The following is a 20,225-nucleotide window of genomic DNA, read 5'->3' as shown; positions in this document are numbered from 1 at the left end:
GGGACAAAAGGGGCAATAGCTCCAGAGCCTGGTGATTCAAAAAGGATTGGGACTCCACTGCTATTGTAGCGGTGGTGGTGGCCGGAGCCCCAGGCCCTTTAAATTGCCACCAGAGCACTGCTGCAGCATCCCCCGGGAAGCTGTGAGGACGGCTGAGGGGAGCGGGGGTGCAAAGAGAGTGAGGTGGGGGGAATCGCAGAGTGATGGCTGCCCCAGCCACACCTCTGCTGCCCAAGACCCTGCCCCTTTCAGAAGCACGGAGCCAGCTCCCTCACTTCACCCTGGGGCCCAACAAGGCTGCCAACTCCACTGTACCCACACACAGGATAACTTGAATCAGTCTTATTCTTGGGGTATGTCTAGATAGTGGGGCTATTTTGAGATACCGGAGGTGTCCCAAAATAGCTACCCTGCATCTTCTAAATGATCCTGTTTTTTCTAAATATTTTTTGAAATAATGTGTGCGATATCGGCATCCCCGTAACCCTCATTCCACGAGGGCTAAGGGACGTGTTGAAATAGCACACTTTTTTTGAAATTTGGCACTGTGTAGATGCACCAATTTTTGAAATAAGCTATTTCAAAATACAACTGAAATAATATATGCAATTTGCACCACACAAATTGTGTATCTTATTTTCAGTTTAGGGTGCTGTGTAGATGTACCTTTGGAGATGAAGTGGGTTCAGGCCAAGGACAGGTTGGTGGGGGAAGGGGCAAAGAGGGCAACTGCCCTGAAGCCTGACAATTCAAAACACCTGGTCCTGGCCACTGCTGTCACTATTGCACAGAAGCAGTGGCAGCTAGAAGCTTGGGACCTTTCAATCACTGCCAGAGTCCCCTCCAGGTGCCAGGAAAGGGCTAAGGGAGGTTAATCTTCAGTCCAGCCCTTCCTGCCTGAGGCTCCACCTTCTGAGAGCACAGAGTCATTCCTCCTCACACCTTGCCTAGGGACCCAGCAATTCTGTCAGCCCTTTCTGAGGTTAGTCAAATTGCAAAACAAATAGAAGATAATATCACTACTCCAATGATCTTATGAACTATTTTTGGACTTGACAGAATGAGGAGGTGGAGGAGCAGAGGACAGTAAAGGAAAACAAAAATGATTAAGGGACTAGAAATAATCATTACCTGTGAGGCAAGACTGAAAAAAAAAGAGTTTGTTTAGTCTGGAGAAGAGAAGGCTGACAGGGGACATGATAACAGTCTTCACTTACATAAAAGGTTATCACAAGAAATAGGGAGAAAATTTGTTCTTCTTAACCTCTGAAGATAGGACAAGAAGCAATGGGCTTAAATTGCAGCAAGGGAGGTTTAGGCTGGACATCAGGAAAAACTTCCTAACTGTCCAGGTTTTTATGCACTGGAATAAATTGTCTGTGGGTGTTGTGGAATCACTATTGTTTGATATTTTTCAGAGCAGGTTAGACAAACACCTGTAAGGAATTATGCAGATCAAAGACGAGGAAACTTTTTTTGGGCCAGGGGCCAATGACCAACAGAAAAAACAGTCAGGGTCCAAACAGAAGTAAGAAGAAAAAACCCACCCCCCACTGAAGTGGCCCCTGAGTGAGACACCCCAGTCCCTTTGGGCTTTAGTCCATGGAGGGAGGACCAATGTTCAGGGCTTCTCACAGGCCAGATTAACTCTTCTGGGGACCCATAGCTAGTAGATTTTGTGCCCACCCGCAAAAAAACCCTCTAGGATGGGGCCAAAAAGAGGTGTTCAGTGTGTGGGAGGGAGGGTGCTTTAATGGACTGAGTATGGTTGTGTGGGCTCTGGGCAGAAGGTAGGGTGCAGAATGGAGCTGAGGGGTGGGGATGCAGGATCTGGGCAGGAGGTAGGGTGCAGGAGCAAGCTGAGGGTGAGGGATCAGGATAGGAGGGAGGGTACAGGAGCCAGTTGTTGGTGTGGTGACTGAGCATGAGGTGGGGTGCATGAGGGCAATAGCGGGTGCTTCCCTGTGCAGCTCCTTGGGGATACACATGGCTCTGTGCCCCACGCTGCTCCCAGACACCACCCTCCACCGCCCTCCACTGCTTTCATTGACCAGAATTGCAGCCAATGGGAGCAGTGGAGACAAGGAGGAAAGCCTCCAGGGGAGTGGTTCCCTGTGCTTCCATTTAAACCAGCTTGGTTTAACAAGGAGATCTTGCGTGATCTCAAAATAAAAGAGGAGTCCTATAAAAAATGGAAACTAGGACACATAACAAAGGATGAATATAGGCAAGCAACACGGGAATGCAGGGGCAAGATTAGAAAGGCAAAGGCACAAAATGAGATCAAACTAGCTACAGGCATAAAGGGAAACAAGAAGACCTTTTATAAATACATTAGAAGCAAGAGGAAGACCAAGGACAGGGTAGGCCCACTGCTCAGTGAGGAGGGAGAAGCAGTAACAGGAAACTTGGAAATGGCGGAGATGCTCAATGACTTCTTTGTTTCGGTCTTCACCGAGAAGTCTGGAGGTGTGCCTAACATAGTGAATACAAGCAGAGAGAGGGTACGTTTAGAAGATAGGATACACAAAGAACAAGTTAAAAATCACTTAGGAAAGTTAGATGTCAGCAAGTAACCAGGTCCTGATGAAATGCATCCCAGGATACTCAAGGAGCTGATAGAGGAGGTATCTGAACCTTTAGCAATGATCTTTGAAAAATCATGGAAGACAGGGGAGATTCCAGAAGACTGGAAAAGGGCAAATATTGTGCCCATCTATAAAAAGGGGAATAAGAACAACCCAGGAAACTACAGACCGGTCAGTTTAACGTCTGTCCCAGGGAAGATAATGGAGCAGGTAATTAAGGAAATCATATGCAAACACTTGGAAGGTAATAAAGTGATAGGGAATAGCCAGCATGGGTTTGTGAAGAACAAGTCATGCCAAACTAATCTGATAGCTTTCCTTGATAGGATAACGAGCCTTGTGGTTAAGGGAGAAGCGGTGGATGTCATATACCTAGACTTTAGTAAGGCATTTGATACGGTCTCGCATGATATTCTTATTGATAAACTAGGCAAATATAACTTAGATAGGGCCACGATAAGGTGGGTGCATAATTGGCTGGATAACCGTAGTCAGAGAGATGTTGTTAACGGTGCTAAATCCTGCTGGAAAGGGATAACAAGTGGAGTTCCGCAAAGGTCTGTTTTGGGACCTGTACTGTTCAATATCTTCATCAATGATGTAGATATTGGGATAGAGAGTACGCTTATTAAGTTTGCAGATGATACCAAACTGGGTGGGGTTGCAACTTCTTTGGAGGATAGGGACATAATTCAAAATGACCTTAGCAAGTTAGAGAAATGGTCAGAGGTAAACAGGATGAAGTTTAATAAAGAGAAATGCAAAGTGCTCCACTTAGGAAGGAACAATCAGTTCCATACATACAAGATGGAAAGTGACTGTCTAGGAAGGAGCATGGCGGAAAGGAATCTAGGGGTCATAGTGGACCACAAGTTGAATATGAGTCAACAGTGTGATGCTGTTGCAAAAAAAGCAAATATGATTCTAGGTTGTATCAACAGGTGTGTTGTAAGCAAAACTCGTGAAGTCATTCTGCCGCTCTACTCTGCACTAGTTAGGCCTCAGCTGGAGTACTGTGTCCAGTTCTGGGCGCCACATTTCAAGAAAGATGTGGAGAAATTGGAAAGGGTACAGAGAAGAGCGACAAGAATTATTAAAGGTCTAGAGAACATGACCTATGAAGCCAGGCTTCATGAACTGGGCTTGTTTAGTTTGGAAAAAAGAAGATTAAGGGGGGACATGATAGCGGTTTTCAAATATTTAAAAGGGTGTCACAAGGAGGAAGGAGAAAATTTGTTCCTCTTGGTTTCTGAGGACAGGACAAGTAGTAATGGGCTTAAAGTGCAGCAAGGGAGGTTTAGATTGGACATTAGGAAAAAATTCCTAACTGTCAGGGTGGTCAAATATTGGAATAAATTGCCAAGGGAGGTGGTGGAATCTCCCTCTCTGGAGATATTTAAGAACAGGTTAGATAGACATCTGTCAGGGATGGTGTAGACAGAGCTTGGTCCTGCCTTGAGGGCGGGGGGCTGGACTCGATGACCTCTCGAGGTCCCTTCCAGTCCTATGATTCTATGATTTCCCCAATCAGAGAGGGGGGTGGAATGACAGCATGCAGACCCACTTCCTCCTCCCCCCAAGAGGAGCCCATGGGCTAGATCTGGCCATGGCCTGCCCCAATCTAGCCTGTGAGGCTCTCGGTCAGACGAGCACAAAATCAAGGAGATATAACCAGCTTCTGATAGCTCCCCTAACTCTCTTATGTATTGAATGGAACTGAGATACGGGTGAGATTTGAGTCCTTACTTAAGAAGTTTGTTGTAAGTACTATAGCAAAAAAATAGTCCTCAGGAGAATTCAGAGAGAAAGAGTTACACATTAGAAGTTTAATTACACATGAAGATATTGCCACAATAAACATACCGTATAATCTCCAAGCTCTAAGTATTTGGTATAACTTACTGCAATACATACACAAGTATGTTCCAACTTAAGAGCATGAAGTTAAACAACCATAAGTGAAATTATTTCTATGTAAGTGGAAAGACCAAAACATGACATTACAATTATGCTGTGCTGGACTCCATGTCCTTTATAAAAGAAAATATGACTAGTAGCTAGAGCATAGAAATTAGAATATGGAACCATAGATTCTTTTCCTTCCTCTCCCACTGATTTGCACTGGGAGACTTTAGGGAAACTGAGGTGGAGGCTCCTTCCCAATCTGTTAAACATGGCTGCAACAACATCAGTGCCATAAACCTTAATTATTTTATAGCACTGTAGAGTCCAGCTACTAAAAATTGCTTTAAAATTAAAATGTATAAAAGTTTGCCAGTGGTTGGCCTTTTTGATGGACATTTCTTTTGCTAGAAGGGTGGGAAAGTTAGCAGTTCTTTTCTAAAGGTAGGCCCTGATTTTACACAAGGTCAGACTATCCTGCTATAATACTTAGCTGGTATTTGAAGCTTCCATGCAGAATGCTTTTAGCTTCAGTTTTACAGCTGAGAATATTTTGCAGATCCAAGCACTCTATACAAATAAGTGAAATTTTAAAACAAAGCTGATTGTATCAGAATAAATAATACTTAAAATCCAGTATTGGTGGCTGACTACAGCACCGCTTGTCTTAAAGGATTATTATCCAAACTGAAAGGCTAACATTCTCTCTCCTAATTTAAATAAAATTGTGTCTAAACAAATGCAAATGAGTTATTTTAATTCCTCTCCAACAGAGGATGTCACAGTAGTTAGTTATTCAAGCTTAACAAGATTTACCTGGAAATGATCTATTACAAACAAGCACCTCCAGATGGCTAGAGATTAAAGCAAGGAAATCACCACCTGAGAACCCCAAAAATAATACTTTTAACCAAATATTCAGTGGACTGAGGTAGGCTAAAGGAAAAAAAAACACACACACACGCACGGTCAAGGGTTCCTGCAAAGACTAAATGCTGCCCTTCCCACTCCAGAGAATCAGACTACACATGGTATAGGGGGTCAAGTCCAGTCCCTTGTCTTCATAGCAGGACCAAGTACCATCCCTGACAAATTTTTGCCCTAATGGCCTCCACAAGGATTGAACTCACAACCTCAGGTTTAGGAGACAAATGCTCAAACCACTTTGCAACTCTTCTTGCCAACAGGCAGGATTTCAGAAGCCAATTAAGACTGCACACTATATTTGATTGGCTAATGGTAGAAGGAAAGCATCCAGGGAAAAAGTAGACTTTTCAGTGCGTCTGAGTTTACTTGAAAACTTTCCAGCATAAGGTGTTGCGGAGAGGAGCGGTTCTTGAAAAAACAAAAAACAAAAAAAGCCCCACATTTTCTTAGATCGGTGCATAGTCTTGTTCTTGCACTTTGTGGAGGAGTGAATTTCGCACATACACACAGTCTACCACATTTTAGTTCAACTAACCTATCCTCATATGAATTTAACTCACGTGATAGGGTGCTTGCCTTTACTTGGTATTCTGTAGTCTCAATGCTGGGGGTAGAAGGCCAAGACCCTGCAGATTTGAAGTCTATGGAGTTTTGATGCCAGTGCGTGAGGATCAAGCTCATGCTGTAGAAGAGGACAGGACACTGTCACTGATTTTGTTTGCCTAGTAATAAAGAGGTAGCCGTGTTAGTCTGATCTTGCTAAAACAAAAGGAAAAACTAAGTAGCACTTTAAAGACTAACAAGATGGTTTAATAGGTGATGAGCTTTCGTGGGCCAGACCCACTTCCATATATGATCTGAGGAAGTGGGTCTGGCCCACGAAAGCTCATCACCTATTAAACCATCTTGTTAGTCTTTAAAGTGCTACTTAGTTTTTCCTTTTGTTTTGTTTACCTAGGAAGCAGTTGGACTGGAAAGCCATCCCCACAGCTTGTGGATTTGTCAGCACAGACATTCCTTGATGAAAAACTCTATACTGGAATCAGACACAATATGCCCCAAAATGCACACATTACCGTTACTATTAATTCAATACCCCAATGGAAAATGTTAGTGGGACTCCAACTTTTCCATTTTTAAAAAAAGAAGTATTAGTAGTAAATGTTTGAAGAAGAAAATATTTACTAGCAAACAGCATCTGTATTTACAGTATTTCTGTTTTCAGAACAAGTTACCAGAGGTCTATTGCAATATAGGATAATTTCATCATCTTCTAGGACTATGTTCATGCTCTCTGTGTGGTCCAGTACATTTCTTAGACATAACACCAGTTTTCTAGTCTGCTAAAGATAAAATATGTGCTGGGTAAAGAATGCCTTTACATTTTTCCCCTCCAAGAGGACAATTAACATTCAAGATCTTGTCCTGACCCAGAAAAATGGGTTTAACATAGAAGAAAGATAAGGCAAAAGCCACTCTCATAATTCTTCACAAAAAAACAGATAGTTGCATGTGTTATTCACATATCACCCAATAATTCTGGACTTCCTATGGTATGTTTAGTTTGGCTAAGTGGAAACAGAGTTTCCAGCATATCATGTGCAGATTCCACTCTCAGCAATGTCCTATCTCCCTTCGCAGGGGAATGCCTTATCCGTAAGTCATGCAGTAGAATGGTAAAGTGGTGCCCAGGTCAACTTCTCATATTGCACTGCAGAAAAACGCATCATACTACTGTCCTGGAGCATGAACCAGATTGGTCAACATACAGCTGGGTCTGTGCCATGCATGAGATAGACTTTGAAGGTCCATTGGCCACAATTTCTACCTGTTTGTATAAGATACACATCAAATTGGACAAATGTGCCTCTACAGTCATCCACACATGGCACAGCTGCTATTGTGAGGTGTTCCCTGCCACTCTGCATAAAGCTGTTTGCTTTCAAGGCATGAAGCTCAGAGAAATGGGTTGCATAGGTGGTGCCTGTTAACCTGCCAACAGTGGATCTCCAACAGAGAACTGGAAATGTATGTAGTTCTTGGATTCCTTCCCAGTTGATAGAGTAAAGAGGTTTTTTTTTTTTAAATCTGCACTGGGTTAGATAATAGTGAATATTTCTTTTCAATACAAATCTTGCTGTTGATACCCATGTCTTATTCATTTTCATAGTAGACAACAACAGTCTGCCATACAAAAGGTTATGGCTGAAGATCACTTGAAATCTACATGAGATACAGAATGTGGGAATGTATCTGCCTAAAGGTATTGATAGGTCAAAGAGGACACATATATCACTTCTCTCGTGTTGGGGTTTTTTTCACTTCTGGTTCCAGTTCAAACTCTTGGCCTCATTACTGAAACCCTACCTGGCTAGGGTCCAGAATACCTAAAGCCCTCCCCTCTCTCGCTGTCCAAATGTTTTGCCATGAAGAAAGAAATGTTTAATGTGCTTGAGTTCATAGCTGCCAGATTTTAATCTTTAGATTTCAGTGAAGGGCCTTTCAGTGTGGAATTCACCACTGATTCTGTGGTCTGACAGAACCCAAGTATTCTGGGCATAGTAGCATCGCTATGTGTTCTCCTGAGCCATTCTCTAGGAATGGGAGCAGATGAAATGAATATCCTATTCATTCGGATTCAGTGGCAGAGATTTTATTTATTAAAATTGATACTTGGAGCATGCTGGGTTTTTATATAAGTTGTATGTGGGTGATGGACACTGTCGCCGCCAGGGTACTGCCTTCTGGCTGATCTGAGGAGGAGTTCCTTCCAGAGCCAAAACCCGCTTCTGTCACTCACTTGGGCATCATGCTTCACCCCCTTCTCTCTCTCTCTGTGATCCACATTGCTCTGTCTTCATGGGTGGCCCTAGCCAGCTCGTTATCAAAGTCTATTCCTCGAAAAATGGCGGTCTTCTTCCTCACTACCAAGGCTGTGGCAGTAACCTAGTGGCTGGTAGGGAAACCTGTGCCCACCTACTACCCCTTGTTCCATCTCTGGGACCCTCTAATCAGCAGCACCCTTCTGCACCATCTAAACCTTGTTGCCATTTCTCTCAGACTTTTCATACATATTCTGCCCCAGTATTTCCTTCCTTTCTTCTCTAATGTCCAAAGCTCTCACTGTAGCCTCCTGCTACTGCCAGATTCCTAGCTTTATGCTCGCCATTCCTGTTTCTTCTCAGCTGGGTTCCATCATCATTCAGGATTTACAGGATACCTATTTCCTCTCAGCTGTGGCTTTTCTGATCAATTGGCCCCTTCTCAGCCTCATCACTCCTGTGGCTAGTGTGGGGTAAACACCCATCATAGGCAAATTTGAAGAAACTGAGAGCCAAACAAATCTGTGCCCTCTTTTCAGTCTCTGTGACCTGCAGCGGGTTTGAGAGCAAGCAACAGGGTGCGTAGCCATAGGAGTTGGCTAGTCAGGGCTACCTAAGCCCAGACTATGTTTGTGACTTTGCTCCATGGAACAGAACCCTCTGTTTGCTAGACGTGGTGAGACAAATGGGTCAAATTCCCTTAGGCTGGAACTGCAGCTCTCAAAGGTTGGGAAGGGAATGGAAGGGATGCCCTGCAGGTCTGTGCCCTAGCCCTAAGCTGTATTAATGGTAGATTCCATCTCCCCAGCTGCTCTGCCTCCACACACATACAACTTGGATACATTGGTTTTACATGGCTAGAATCAGTGTCACTTAGTGGATGTAAACAGGAGATCTGGAGCTAGGGTTGATTTTGGCAGCACTTCTCCTGTTCACTCATCCACTTTGCCATGTGAGTTTATTTGGCTGACTGTTGAAGTCAAAGCTACAAGCTTACTTGACCAAAGTTAGGTTGAGAAAAGGAGTCACTTAAGTATCCAGGGATTTCTTGGCTATCACTGAAGTAAAGATGAGTGTAAAGGCAAATAGTAAATGGCAGAAAGGGAAAGGGTGAAGATGAAAGAGCAAAGGCCAAAGAAATTAAGCCTTCTGGGGAACCACAGAAGTGATATCTTGGGATGGAGAAGAAGCTACCACTGAACCCTAAAGGTATGTCTATACAGCAGGGCTAAAGTCGAATTAAGCTATGCAACTTCAGCTACATTAATTGTGTAGCTTAAGTGGAAATAGCTTAACTCGGGTTTAGGCGCTGTCTACACAGCAGGAAGTCGAAAGAACACTCTTCCTTCAACTTCCCTTATGTCTCGTGAAAGCAGGGTTGCCGGAATTGACCAGAATGCCCCTCTCTCTTTGAATTAGCAGTCTTAACTAGACCACTAATTTGAACCCTGGAAGATTGACAACAGCAGCTTTTACCTTCCTCCGTAGTGTAGACGTACCCTAAAACAACAGTTAGTGTAGGTACTGACCCATAACAGGAGATTATCACAAGGCTAGATTCAGTTAAACAGAATGGAGTGCTGAGGCCTCATAGACTTTAACCCAGAAAATTGTAATTAAAAAAAAATCACACTTATAAGTTTCTGATTCATTATCATAATATTCACGCACATAGTCCTGTATACCATAAACACAGGGAGACTTTCAGACAAATATAGCCTGCCTGGCTCTAGGAATTATTTTGGGGAAGTTCTCTGGCCTGTGTTATACAGACTATCAGACAAACTAGATGATCACAAAAGGTCTAGCCTTGGAATCTAGGAATCTATTAACCTAACACTTCTGCACTCCCACGGATGTAGAGATGAGCTTTGGATGGTTCTTGAACATTTGAAAAATTGATACAAGAAAAATTAAACCCAGCAAATTTTAAGATGCTCTTTTTCTAAAATCCACATTCAAAATAATTTGGATACATAGAGAAATCTAAATTTACATGCACTTAATCTGTGATATTTTTAGCATACTTTTTGCACTAGGAAATGCATTTAAAAAATAGAAGCAGCACTTTGGGAATTTTATGCTGTGAAATGGCCCAGATCTACAGGGATGAAAATGCTCTATCTGCTAGCTACATTTTTTCTATGCTGCATACTGACAATCTTTCATTACCTTGTAAACCTTGCTGTGCAAAGCATTTAACTCCTGTTTCTACGCTTTCTTACTTTGCCCGTTTCAAATGGCATTAAATCAAACATTTAATATCCCTAGAAAAGATTTCTCCCTGGATGTCCATTTCTTTGATACAAAAAAAAGTTAATTTATTAGTCCTTTATGTGTGGTTACACTTTAGAGTTGTATTATGTAGAATGTATTAAAACAAGAAATTATTCACTAATATCACATCTCAACAAGCAGTTGGAGCCTGGCATGTAGATTTTGAGGATATTTAAAAGCTATGTTTAATCACTCAGATCAGAGGGAAGGAAAGAATTCTGTTTTTTCCCTCTGCCTCAATGAGAGTAGGGCTTTTTAAAAAAACAATAGGTTGATTTTTAACACCACATACTGAGGACCACAAGAAGGTGAATTTAAAGCAAATTTTAATCTGAACTCTAAATCACCTTGCTTTTAGTAAGTTAAAAAATTTTACAACTGTTTCATCAGTCATATTATAAACCAACATAGCTTGAATCTGAATTCACATAGAAGAACAGAGATGATAGCATGTGTGGCAATAAATAAAGCCATTATGTGCCTTGTCTGAGTAGAAAAATTGCTGTGAATGCCTTTCCCCCTGTATTCCTGTTTCTTTGGTCTCAAAATATGCAATAATTAAGCCTTTTCCAGCTGCTTCTATGTTGTCTTTTCAGATTCAATGCAAATCAGTTTTTTTAATTAACATCTGAAAAGGGAACATAGCCCTTAGGAGGTGAGGGGATAATAGCAAAGCCTATCTAGTCAGGCGTGGCTCTGCAAGAATTGCCTGTTGTTTTGCCAGTACACTCCAATCCTGACCTACAGCACTTCAGCTACACCAGTCCTGTGCATCGCCTGAAAACAGGTTACCAAATTGTATAGTATTTTTGGGATAGGGACAAAGTTCCCCAGGTGTTAGACAAGACAAACTCACTTTCTACTTATCACTTCAATTAGAATTTCAACAGATCTCTTTGGAAGAGAGAGACTAGCACTTTAGTTCTCTATGTCACGTAGCTTCTTCTACAAGTCACCTTGAACAAGTACTTGAGGGGTTTGCCTTAGCGGTCTAGTGCAAAGTAACCTTCATTAAAAAGGGAATGCTGTTGCTCACTGATCGTGTGTGTTAGCAAGCAACATATGCCCTGGCATATTTAACACAGTTGTCACAATCCTGTCAGGTTGGGTGTGTGGTCCTGGCAGCCTTGGCCCTTAAGTAGGAAAAGGTACCGAGGAACTAAATGCTTTCTTCATGGGTAGTCTTCTGAAAAGGGGGATCTGCTACTAGAAGAAATGAAATCTTAATCATTAGAAGGAGAGTAGAGCTGAATTTAAGAGACATTCATTTGTATATTTGATTGCCTTTGAGATAGTGTCTCTGCTTGACGGTCTGAACAGAGAGAAAAGATATGAGGGAAAGATAGAGCAATGAATCTGTTTTATGACCCCATCCTACAACCATGAGACATTTTGCCAATGTCTTCCATGGATGAGGAATAACGCCCTTACATTATTTTGGCAATGATATCTAGGGTCTAATCTTTCCTTTTGCCTCAGTTACCTCTATAGGATCAGATGCTAAAAGTTATCCATCCTCTTTGAATATTTCCATTGCACCTATTACTAAGATATTCAGCTTTTTTCTTGACAGAAAACTAGCTGCTGTAGCGGCTAGTGCTATATTATATGAAATCTGAATATATTGGGTGAGCAAAGTTGTTAAACTGTTCAGGTCCATTCTTTCCAGAAAGGAATCTCTCTAGGAAGTGAAATATCCTTTAATACTAGGCTGTGTGTAGACTGGCCATTTTTTCTGGAAAATCAGCCACTTTTCCGGAAAAACTAGCCAGCTGTCTACACTGGCCACTTGAATTTCCACAAAAGCACTGAGAGTATGTCTACACTACCCCGCTAGTTCGAACTAGCGGGGTAATGTAGGCATACCGCACTTGAAAATGAAGCCCGGGATTTGAATTTCCCAGGCTTCATTTGCATAAGCAGGGAGCCGCCATTTTTAAAACCCCGCTGGTTCGAACCCCGTGCAGCGCGGCTACACGGGGCACAAACTAGGTAGTTCGAACTAGGCAGCTGCACGGGGTTCGAACCAGCGGGGTTTTAAAAATGGCGGCTCCCCGCTTATGCAAATGAAGCCCGGGAAATTCAAATCCCGGGCTTCATTTGCAAGTGCGGTATGCCTACATTACCCCGCTAGTTCGAACTAGTGGGGTAGTGTAGACATACCCTGACTTCCTACTGTAAGAAATCAGTGCTTCTTGCGAAAATACTATTCTGCTCCTGTTCAGGCAAAAGTCCCTTTTGCGCAAAGCTTTTGCGTAAAAGTGCCAGTGTAGACAGCACAGATTTGTTTTCCGCAAAAAAGCCCAGATCGTGAAAATGGCAATCGGGGCTTTTTTGCGGAAAAGCGCATCTAGATTGGCACGGACGCTTTTCCGCAAAAAGTGCTTTTGCAGAAAAGCATCCATGCCCATCTAGACGCTCTGTTCTGAAAATGCTTTTAATGGAAAACTTTTCCGTTAAAAGTATTTCCGGAAAATCATTTCCGGAAAATCATGCCAATCTAGACGCAGCCCTAGAGTTTTCAAGTACCTGATAAAGCTTGCTCTAATAGATTTTCTTTCTTTTTGTGTTTGGATGTAGGACCTACATCAGAATGTAAGAGCGGCAATAGTGGGTAACAATGGTCCACCTAGCCACTATCCTGTCATCCAACAGTGGCCAACGCCAGGTGTTTTAGAGGGAATGAACAAAATGGATAAACATCAAGTGATCCATCCCCTCACATTCCTAGATTCTGGCAAAAAGAGGCAAGGAACAACACTCCTGCCCATCCTGGCTAATAGTCATTGATGGACCTATCCTCTATTAACTTATCTAGCTCTTTTGGGACCCATTTATACTCTTGGCCTCACAACACCCTTTGGCTATGTCCATACTGCACTCTCTTATGCAAGAACATATGCAAATGAGGCAAAGTGGTGAATATCACCATGCCTCATTTGCATACTTAATGAGACACCATTTTGTGCAAAAAATCCTCTTGCGCAAGAGCTGTTCTGCCACTTTTTTTTCCAGGCAGAACAGCTCTTGCACAAGAGGAGGTTTTTGCCATGTAGACAGCTCCTTTTTGTGCAAAAGCCCCTTGAGCAAAAATGGCAGCTCATTAATTATGCAAATAAAGTGCAGCAATATTCATTTGCCTCATTTGCATATGTTCTTGCTCAAGAGAGCGCAGTAGACGTAGCCTATACTGTAAGAGTTCCACAGTTTGACTCTGTGTTGTGTGAAGAAACAGTTCCTTTTGATTGTTTTAAACTTGCTGCCTACGCATTTCATTTGATAACCCCAAGTTTTTGTGTTATGAAGAGTAAATATTATTTTCTTATTTGCTTACTCCACACCCATCATGATTTTTTTACAGACCTCTGTCATATCTCCTCTTAGTCATCTCTTTTCTAAGCCTGAAATTACAAGTCTTATTAATTTCTCCCCATAAGGAAGTTGTTCCATACCCCTACTCATTTTTGTTGGCATTTTCTGAACCTTTTACAATCCAATATATCTTTTTTTGAGATTGGGTGACCACATCTGCACTCAGTGTTCAAGATGTGGGAGTATCATGAACTTATAGACACATAGTATGATGTTTTCTGCTTTATTCTCTATCCCTTTCTTAATGATTCCCAACATTCTGTTTACTTTTTTGACTGCTGCTACATATTGAGTGGATGTTTTCAGAGAACAATCCATAATGACTACACTTCTGGGCACCACATTTCAAGAAAGATTTGGAGAAGGTCCAGAGAAGAGCAACAAGAATTAAAGGTCTAGAGAACATGACCTACAAAGGAAGACTGAAAGAATTGGGCTTTAGTTTGGAAAGGAGAAGACTGAGAGGGGATATAATAGTGGTTTTCAGGTATCTAAAAGGGTGTTATAAAGAGGAGAGAGAAAAAAGGATCTCTTCAGCCTCCGAAGATAGGACAAGAAGCAATGGGCTTAAACTGCAGCAAGGGAGGTTTAGGTTGGAATTAGGAAAAACTTCCTAACTGTCAGGGTGGTTGAACACTGGAATAATTTGCCTAAGGAGGTTGTAGAATTTCCATTTCTGGACATATTTAAGAGCAGGTTAGATAGACATCTCTCTGGGATGGTCTAGATGATACTGGGTCCTGTCGTGAGGGCAGGGGACTGGACTCGATGACCTCTCAAGGTCACTTCTAGTTCTAGTGTTCTGTGATGCTAAGATTTTTTCCTAAGTGGTACCAGCCAATTTTGACCCTAGAATTTATATGTATAGTTGGGACAATGTTTTCCAATGCACGTAGCTTTGCATTTATCAACATTGAATTTCATTTGTTTCCCAATCACCTGTTTTTGTGAGATCCCATTGTAAGTTTTTTCAGTCAGCTGTGAACTTAACTATCTTGAATAGTTGTGTCACCTGCAAACTTTTTCACCTCACTGTTTACCTCCTTTTTCCATATAATTGATAAATATGTATGTTGAATAGGACTGGTCCCAGTAGATATCCCTGATGGCCACCACTAGTTACCACTCTCCATTCCAAAAACTGAGCATTTATTCCTACCTTTTGTTTCCTATCTTTTAACTAGTTATCAATCTATCTTCTCTCTTATCCCATGACAGCTTACTTTGCTTAAGAGTCTTTGGTGAGGGACCTTATGAAAGGGTTTTTGAAAACCTAAGTATATTACATCCACTGGATCCCCCTTGTCTGCATGCTTATGGACCCCCTCACAGAATTCTAGTAGATTGAGGAGGCATGATTTCCCTTTGTAAAAAAACATTCCTCACCACTTCTTTTCCCACAAATTGTGTTCATCTATATGTCTGATAATTCTGTTCTTTTCTATGGTTTCAATCAATTTCTCCAGTATTAAAGTTAATCTTACCAGCTTGTAATTGCCATATCATCCTTTGGAGGGTTTTTAAAAAATTGGCACCACATTAGCTCTTTTCTAGTCATCTGGTATAGAAGTTGATTTAATTAATAGGTTACATATCATGGTTTGTAGTGCAGCAATTTCACAACTGAGAGCTTTCAGAACTCTCGGGTAAATATCACCTGGCCTTGGTCACTTAAAGCATGTACACCATTAATGGTAGTATTATACAGAGTTTACATGGATGAATTTATCATAATACAACCAAATGTTGATATCATCCTTCTCTGATAATATTGTCTGAATTCTGATTTATGGTCTCTCTTCTTGTAATTTTTTAGACGTGCAAACTAACCATAAAGCATTTTGGAGTAAAGTCTCTATTTACTTATAACTAGAAGGCATTTTAGTTCAGGAAGAATCAGCATTACTTCTTTTATGAGGCACCTTTGGATAAATATAAATTTCTGTTGCCATGCTAACAGGGACTCACTCAACTGATTCCAGTAAAACAAAAGAATGTTAGTGACACTGCTTTGTAAAATATAATAATACAACAACAAAGCTGCAGGTCTTGCCAATTGCAGTGGATTTTTCAATTCAATTCCTACTTAGTATATGTATTTCTGACAGTGTTTGTTTAATGTTCTAGAACATCAAGTGCTTCTTTTCAAGGGGATGAGGACTACTGTAAAATAGCCAACATATTCAGGAGCTTGAAAATGTAAATTCAATGCATAGGCAAATTCCTTCAATCAATTTATTTACCATGCAAGTTATTTTCAGGATCATTTTCATCATGTTCATTTGCCATCAACCTCAGACTTCCTCTTTACTCTACGGGTTCTCTTTTATGTTTTGCAGGATTATATTTTGCAAGATACTGTCATAGTAATGGTTAATGGAAAGAAATTAAATACCCCCTAACACACACACTTTAGGGCTAAAAAAATGTATAAGATGTACATGAAATTTGCTGCACTGGTTATGTAGCTGTTCCCCATCAACTTTGATTTTCAGAATTGTTAACTGTGTTAACTTCACAGTGACAGGATATAAAAGATAACTGATGTGTGAAAGCTTCAAAAAGAGATTGAGGGAAAGAACCACTATTTTAAATAAGAAACTCTTTCCGATAGCAAGTTGATGGCAAGATTAAAAAAAAACAACAGTATGCAGAGGTGCACCTTGGAAATTATGTCCTGATAAAATAGGATATCTCCATTATTTTAGATGGTAAATTATTATTAGCACACTGATCATTCATCCTTTCCTCCATAAAAATTCACTGTTACTCAAGTACTGCAGTTTTATTACATCATAATTTCAGAAAGTTCAGAATTCCTAAAAAAGAAAAAAAAATGTCCGTGGCTATACTGCTGCCTTTGGGGAGGTTGATTGTTAACAGTTACAAAGTTGGCAACCCATGAAATAATGTGGGAAATGGATGTATCCCTATTTTTCCCCCTGAAAATGTGGTCTTATACACCTCTGTAGCCACATAATTAATAAGGTAGGTGTGTGAAATTCAAAGCCTAAAATGAGAAGGGGAAAAAGTATTTACTGATACATATAACCCCTCACCTGAATAGCTGTCAGTCACTGTCACAGATGTATTTTAAAGACACATGCATGCTAACCCTTACAATAGACTCAGAGGGGTAGCTGTGTTAGTCTGTAACTTAAAAAAATAACAACTTGTAGTCCTGTAGCACCTTGTAAGGGTTAGAAACTAACAAGTTATATAGATATTATATATAGTATCAAGAATTTTTGTGGGGTTTGCCCACGAAAGCTCATGATAATATATACCTTATTACAGTATAGAATCAGTCTTCTGCCCAGTTGAACAGCTTCACTCGCCTTCGTGAAAGCCCAGTCTCAAAAAATGAGCCTTCTGCACCATCCATTGGCTTACGTTAGGAGCATTGCACCCACCAAAATCTGTTGTCTACTAGCTACTTCTGAGCCAGCTAGTCGTCCATACAAAATTATTTCTCTTCGGTGTTTTCATATACTCAGTTGACCTGCAGGTGTCAGACTTCACCTGCAGTAAACCAGACCGAAGGCACTTTCTACAATGTCAACAATGAAACTGATTGCGATAAAAAACAACAACAACAAGCACGTTTATTATGTAAGGGGAGGGGGGCTAAAACGCGAGGTGCAAGCGGGCACAGCACCCCCAGCCATCACTGCGCGCTTTCATGTGGGCAAAAGTTAGCCCAGGCCAGCAACTGGGGGCGTCTCTTAGAAGGAACAACGCAACACCAAAGCGTCAAGAAGAAAAAAATTCCCAAAGGGGTCAGAACTTACTTGGTTTACAGGCACGCGTTGCTAGCCAGCGTTTTTCCTTCCGCTCGTCAGGGCGCATTTCAATCCCAATTGTAAATTAAAGCCATTTAGGGTGTGTGTGTGTGGGGGGGGGGGGGGTATTTGTTTGCAATCGCCCAGCTCATCCACTTTTCCCCATTTCTATTGTATTCTCCTCATCGTTCAGCCACCCTGGGCCAGTTCAGGTGGTCTTCATCACTTCCACCCACGCAGACCTCGCCTGGAGCTTCGCTGGAGTGCAACAGATGAGCGGCAAATTCCTCCCTCCCTGGTTACTGTGGCGTCTCATTACTCTGCCTGGGAATCCCATGCCGAGCGCAGAAAGTCACAGTCCCTTCCCGGGAAAGGTTTCCTGCTGGAGGAGAAGCTGCGAGGCATGGGCACGAGAGGGGAAAGCACACGCATAAGCCTCAGTGGGTGCTTTCCTGCCCGGGGGATCCGCTGCGCACCTCTGCCACAGAAGAGATCCCTCTTGTGGGAGAGCGCCCCTTGGATTCGCTTGCGCGCTGGTTTGCTCCGTCAGCTTTCCCGCGCGAGCATTACTTTCTGCCTTCCCCTCCTTGCTGTGTGCGGAGCTGCTTCATCTAGGGACTTTTAGGGGGGGGGGGGATCGGGGTGGGGGCACGGTATGTGCCTCACAGCGCCGCCTGCAGGATCGTCCAGGGCTTAACACTGAAATCCTCACCGAAGAGTAAAAGCTGCTTTCTGCGGGCTCTGATCCAAGGCAACGCAGAGTGCAGGGGGTCCCTTGTAGCCCCAGCCGCCCCCCCGCTAGAGAGCTTCCCCCTCGGTTAGGCGTAGCCTTTGCCTTTCTTTTCAAAAGTCTCTCGGCTGGGTCCAGGTGTCTCTCCCAGACCTCTCTTGCGGAGGTCAGGCGGGAACCCCCGAAACCCAGCGTTCTTACACTTTGCGCGCTTGTGCGCTCACAGGTGCCAGGGACCGGGTTAGAAACTAAAGGACAGGGCAGTGGCTGTCCCCAAAGAACTCCCTGTAACTTACAAAGCCTTGCACTGCGCAGTGAAAACAACCAGCGAATAATCGTTTCTCTACCCCCGGAAAACAAACAAACCACCGTCGGGTGCAGCAGGTTCAAACTCTACAATATTTGCCCTCGGTCCTGTTATGGATTCGTTCTTTACCAATCTAGAGGGGAGCCAACCACCATGCCCACTTGGAGCAACAGCTCACCTTGTCCAGGTGTAACATTCTAGCAGCGGCTTCTTTCTTTGGATGAGCAACAGCAACCTCTGCGCCTCGCTTGGAATCGTTTCTCTCCCCGCGGTAGCTAGCCAGCTGCCCTCCTGCTGGGTAACTGCCATGGCTCCTTGCCCCGTGGCTATTTTAATAGAAAGTGGGTGTGGTATACTTCATATGAAATGGTCTCTTTTCCCGCGAAACTGATAGCAAAGAAAGCCACAGCTCAGAATAGCAACTGACCATGGAAAAGGGGGTGAGTCACCATTTCCCTGGCCCGGATTAAATCCGTTCTCATGAAACACTCCCATCTCTGTATCCCTTCTATGTCTTTTCTTTCACTTTATGCATCTGATGAAATATGTCATAACTCATGAAAGCTTATGCCGTAATAAAATTGTCAGTCTGTAAGGTGCCACCGGACTCCTTGTTGTTTTCATTTAATGGAAAGGAGGACAATACCCATTAGCCATTACTGTCAGAAATGAGCAGAAGGAAGAAGCAGAAGTGCTCACTACAGCCTTAATTCACTAGTATAGGTTTGGGCATTAGTAGAATCCTGCAAATCTGTGGATATCTGCTTTATATCCATAGGTATCCACGTCTGCGGATGTGACTATCCACATTTCATTTTTGTGGATGTGGTTGCAGATACAAATTTTGTATCTAGAATCCTGTAAATTTGCAGATGTCTACTTTATATCTGTGGGTATCCTGGGGTATGGGGAGAGAGGAGGATATGCATCCCCTGCCTCCCTAGCCCTGGAGCATTGGAAGAGAGCATGCGGCTCCAGCCTTCCCGCCCCCAGAACATGGGGAAGGCTGGCACTGGGGGCAACAACACTCTGCCCCCAGAACACCTACAGCAGGAGTTCTGGAGGCAGAGTGGGCAGTACCAAGCTGGCTGTTTGGGAAGGAAGAGCCTTCCCCTGCCTAGCATATGCCCATGAATAAGGCCACTACAAAGAAAGTGAGAAAATCACTACACTTCCTTATAAAACAAAAACTCGAGCCTTCCTTTCATGAAATATATGTACACTATTTCCCTTCTGTTCTTGAAGCAGACCTAGAAAATCCTACATGAAATGTAGGGGTTTCATTGTGCGTTAGCTGACCCATTGAGAAACACAGGGGTTGGTTTTGTTTTTTCCTCCAACCATGCATATTCTAACACTGCTGATGTCTTAAGAGAAGACAGACTAGCCAGCCAATGCATCTGGGAAGTATTCAAACAGCAGAGAGATATAAAGCAGTGCCTGGGCACAGCCATGCTGCAGGAGCAATTCATCAGGAACATTATGCCAAAGACTGGCCTTCACTTGTATTTATACAAA

The 20,225-nt window shown here is 42.5% G+C and overlaps 1 protein-coding gene across 1 annotated transcript in view; it reads right to left on the bottom strand.

The window, feature by feature from the left end:
* Positions 1–18,302, bottom strand: part of TRPC4 (transient receptor potential cation channel subfamily C member 4) — a 237,796-nt gene extending 219,494 nt beyond the window's left edge. The window contains exon 1 of the mRNA XM_006124925.5: positions 17,680–18,302. The gene's annotated coding sequence lies outside the window, so the exon portion shown is untranslated. The remainder of the gene's footprint in view (positions 1–17,679) is intronic.
* Between the last annotated feature and the right edge of the window lie 1,923 nt (positions 18,303–20,225).

Source organism: Pelodiscus sinensis, chromosome 1, assembly GCF_052426305.1.
Source record: "Pelodiscus sinensis isolate ZL-2025 chromosome 1, ASM5242630v1, whole genome shotgun sequence".
NCBI lineage: Eukaryota > Metazoa > Chordata > Testudines > Trionychidae > Pelodiscus > Pelodiscus sinensis.
This window is presented reverse-complemented; position numbering and strand designations above follow the sequence as displayed.